Below are 5,057 nucleotides of genomic sequence, written 5' to 3'. Positions count from 1 at the left end.
CCCACACACACACACACACACACACACACACACACACACACACACACACACACACACACACACACACACACACACACACACACACACAGTCATCAGCCCCCCACAGGGTGCCAATATCATCCAGAGCTAATAACAGGAGTCATTTTCTCCCAGCCATGCCGGTGTTTATCTCATGTGGCTCGACCTGCGCTCAGATTGCATTTACATTGCTGTTTTCTCATTGTGCCGTGTGTGTGTTTGTAGGGTGTGAAAAAAATTGAAACTGTGAAGGCTTTTTTTGTTCTCCGTCTCTCACTTTCCATCTAGCTCGGAAAATGTGCAGAGCATGTTATTTCTGTCTCACCTGCTCTCTGCTTTGATAACCTTACTAACACTGGGAGGTGCCTTCACTGAAAAATCTGAAAAATAAATCACATGCTAACTATAGATAAAAACATAATTGAGAAGTTAAAAAAACAAGAAGAAAATACAGTATGTTTTCAACTCATGAACCCATTACTTATTTAATTTAACATGCATAGCTGACATCCCGCATTATTTCTATTCCTTTTTTCACAATTTTTCTCAAATGTCTTGTGTGTTGCAGTATTCTGAGACATAAGATGTTCGCTATTTTGCATAAGCATTTAAATGTATATAGGTTAATGCATTGGACACATAAGACACAATGTAATACTGATCAACAGGAAGTGTGACATCACATTATCTCAGCTGTCATTCCCGTGTGAAGGTCAGACATCACGCTGAATTATGAGCAGCCTGTGATTTTAATAAAGTCCAGCTGGGATTACTACTAATAATGACAGTAATAATAGGCAGTGGTATAAAATGCCCCTCCTCCCTTTTAACTACGTCTTGTAATTAGCATCACACTGTGTGATTGATTGAGGCTTAATACTCCTTTGATAGACGGTTTAAATAGGTCATTCTCACTGATGGTGTTATGGATACCAATGAGGAAGATATTTAATTCCTGTCATGTTCACTGTTGATTAAATTCAAATATCTGCCACAACGTAAAACAGCTATTACAGCACAGCAGAGTGATGAAGGTGCATCTTCTGTATACTTCTTTCAAACAGGAAGTGGTGCATCTTGAACGTGTAATCCACCCTGGTAAGGTAAAAACGAAGCCCAGCGTAATGAAGTTATTTCAGGCCACATTACAAGGCAATGCGTGCTCATGCTTTCATGATAGAGAGGGAATAATCAGCTGCCGGAGATAAAGGCGGGGTAATCTATCATCGGCCTGCAGGGCGCTGGGGTTTTTCGATCTGCGGACACCTCTTATATCAAAGAGGACGATCCATCATTAAACATGCTAACAAGGCGAGGGATTTTAAACATGGAAGATAACGCAGGTGCTCCGTTATCAGCACTCTCCGAGACCTCTGCTAACGCTGATGGGGAACACTCCCTTATCTCCGTCCAAGAGAAAACTGACCTTGTGACAGTGAAAGAGAGCAGCCCAAAGAAAGTGGTCCACAAAGAAAGTGAAAAACTTAAAAGGGCCTTATTCTGATCATTTAGTGTGATCTGTGTGACTATAATATTTCATTTAAAGCATCTTTACTAGGGATACTGTGCTGATTCTTTATACATTTCTTCTGTAAATTGCTTTCCGTATGTTGGACATGTTGTGTTTAGCACATACTGTACTGTAGGGTTGCATAATCTGCTCACAAAGGAGAGTTGTTTTCTGGGATGGCATTAAAAACAAGTGTGATTGCTTCTCCATTTTAGCCAGTAGTGCTTTTGAGTGCTTTTTAATTCTGTGTGATGCAGGAGGCAGCGGCGGATTACAGTACCAGGTACCACTCAGTGAACAACAACCAGTTTATTTCTGGCTCCAGCACAGGATAATAACTGTTGCAAGTCTTCATTCTGCCTTTAGCCGACTGGTCACTTTTTGCTCCAACCACGTAAACAGACTTCAATAAGCAAACAGCAAATGTTAGTACTGTAAATACGTACAGCAGTGGTTCTCACATTTTTTCTGTCAGGCCCCCCCTTTGGAGAAAAAAAAAAGTCGGATCCCCCCCAACACAAATAGTCACGTAATGGGCCAAGTTAACATTTATTAAAATATATCAATATGAACGTGAGCATTCCTTTACAAAAAAATAAAAAACCCCTTTGCTAGAACAGTGATAATAAAACAATGCTCCATAAGTGCTCAAAAAAATAAATACATAATACAATTGTGCAATCCCTTTGCTAGAACAATAAGTTATAATACTTTGCCACTTTGCAATCTGTGCAAAAAAATGAAAAGAAAGAAAATGCTGATATTTGGCAAAGAAGCTTGTCTTAGCATTAGTGGCTGCCAGTGGCGGCGCTAGGGGGTAGCTACTTGGGCTCAAGCCCCGGATGTTTTCTGAAAAGCCCCGGATGTTTCACTTAAAAAAAAAATAATAATAATTGTTGCACCCTCGCCTAACGTAACTTATGTCCCTTCGTTGCGAACGGAGCGCCTCTCCTTTTCCGGTGTCTCCTTATTTGTCTTCCCGGGGTTGGTACCGGGTGGTACGTTCCCTTCAGAGAAACGACGAAAACCACCGTCTGATGTAGCGGTGAATGTCGCGGACCGTATACATGATGTCGGAAAGAGGTCGGCGGGAAAGCTCGGCCCGTTACCGGCCGGGCGACCCGGGGTTGGGTTAAGGGGACTATCCCACCTCTTAGATGATTCGCCCTCGTGGTGAAGACACTTGCATCTTTTAATTTAGTTTAGACGCTAGTCAGCACGATAGTCTCAGACGAACGGGTCAAAGAAAAAATCTCTAAACCCCGTACCCTCCTTTCCTCTCCCCAACCACAAAAGACTGTGAACCCACTCTAGGACCTTTGTGGCCCCCTCTGTATAAGTAACATATTTTTCATGTTCCGACGGTAAACGTACTATCGCAGGGGAAAATTTCGCCTGTTTTCCGTGAACTCTTGTGAATAAGTAATTGTGGGGAAATTACTTCGTTTGATTACGGAATTGAGTGAGTTTTATGTCATCAAAATGAATAAAGCCACGTTTTTTTTTTTAGCTTACGACGCATCTCTAAAATTTACTACGCCTTATCAGAGTGAACTAGACAGCGTAACGAATAGCAAAATTTCTAGGATAAGATGGTGGTAGAAACAAAACACTGGCCATTTCTCACATTCTCCGAGTGCGAAAGACCTGACAACGGGACAGTCAAGGCAACGGACAGTCAGGCGTAACTATACCAAGGCAAGTCGGGCCCCAGAACGGTAGCCCCTCCTGGCCCCTCCAAAAGGCTACCGGACCGGACAAATACACCGGATTACCCGGACCTCCGCTAAGAAAAAAAATACCATACATAACGACTTGCGTTGCGACGCGTTTACACCCAGACTGAGACGGGAAGTGTACTAACACCCTGACCGAACAGAATGTACTACACCGGACGGCTGTACGGTGAAAGTAAGTCAAGTATGTGATTTCGGGAGCTAACAGAGCACCAGTAAGTTCGAGCCAAAAAATCCCACACACAATCCCACGACAAAGCGCTAGCCCTGGCTCCTCTCTTTCGCGCGATTTGGCCAATGCACATAACCGAACGAATCGGTAGACCACGGGATCGTCGACGGCGATTGCCTATATTACTCGGGACAGGTTGTTCCCCTCCCTCTCAGGAGAGGACGAGTCTGACTCGTCTGACTATTGCTGTCGAGTCCCACTCCATTCTCCTAAGAGACCTCACCAGAATCCTAATCAATTTGAATCCAGATTCGAAGAGACACCAGAGTTTGAAACGGCGTTGGGAAACACATTAGTAGTTAAAAGGTAAAACTTCCTCACTATCAACTCTAGACACATCTAATATTATTTTTTCTGCAATCACTTTTATATACCAATTCTAGTGTGAAAATTTTGAACAAAAACTCTTCGATTTTATCAGAAACGGACGACGGGTTTCCTCCCTCTCTCCCTCCTCTCCTCCCTCTGTTCCTCCCGACTAAGTTCCTCGGGTCATTGTGTGAGTGTTATGATATTTACTTGGTTTTTGTTTTAATTTATTTGTATCAAAGTTCAATACACACTATTACATCAACCATACCGGTACAAGATACTACCAATACTATAATTTACTGTACAAAGACAGTAATACCCCATGGGACAAACTAAGGGGGAGTTTCACGTGGTCTAACTACAGTAATTCGGTTTAAATTTTTTTTTAGAATGACCACCTCGTACGAGGTGCATGGGGGGATATCCTAACTCCAGGCGGCGGGTGAATTTTAATACAGTGTAGTTATCAAGGATAAAAAAAAATTATCTAAACGTAAAAATTTATCATTAGGATTAGCAGGTAATACAATAAACGCCATCATCTATCTCCCGATAGCGTGATACCCGTCGTTGCGACATATTTATAACCTAGTTTATTTAGGTCGTTTTACCAGTGTTTTTTGACCATCACCGGACCGACCAACCCACCCCCGACCTCATATGTAAGGGCCGGGACTGAATAACAAGGCGTAAGGTCGGGGACCAAGGGCAACCCGAATTCACAAATGACTTTGCTCTCGGCCATATTAAGGTGCGGCGGCTTTTTGTTTTATTTTTAAACCGTTATGCGAATAAAAAATCGGACAAGAATTTTCATCTGACTCCGACACTTCCCGCAATTGCAATGTAGAAATCTCATTAAAAAACAGTAAAGACAATATGTATGATTGTATATTCAATATTAATCACACCAATGAGGTACAAATGATCGATATTGTAATTGCAATGTAGGTGAGAAAAAGGTGAAGAATGAGTCAGTCGGCTGACGTCTATAGTGGTAATCCAAGTGTTTGGACTTTTGTAGTAGGTAAAAAGAAGTGACGGACACTACTGTAACAACAGTCGACGGACTATGACGACGACGACGACGTCGAACACCACGGACGAAGTTACTTTTATGAAAGATTATAGGTATTTAAATATCGGATAACTCGAATTTCGAACAGTCCGAGATCTTCCTATGAAGTAGAAGTCCCGTCGCCTTCGATGCGTCTGCGTCCGATTACCAGCGCGTCGCCGACGGAGAGAC

At 42.5% G+C, this 5,057-nt stretch overlaps 1 protein-coding gene across 2 annotated transcripts in view; it reads left to right on the top strand.

The window, feature by feature from the left end:
• The window catches only part of pnpla4 (patatin-like phospholipase domain containing 4), a 7,797-nt gene that overhangs the window by 764 nt on the left and 1,976 nt on the right, over positions 1-5,057 (top strand). The window lies entirely within an intron of this gene.

The sequence above is a fragment of the Notothenia coriiceps genome, unplaced genomic scaffold, assembly GCF_000735185.1.
Source record: "Notothenia coriiceps isolate Sejong01 unplaced genomic scaffold, NC01 NC01_scaffold00019360, whole genome shotgun sequence".
NCBI lineage: Eukaryota > Metazoa > Chordata > Actinopteri > Perciformes > Nototheniidae > Notothenia > Notothenia coriiceps.
This window is presented reverse-complemented; position numbering and strand designations above follow the sequence as displayed.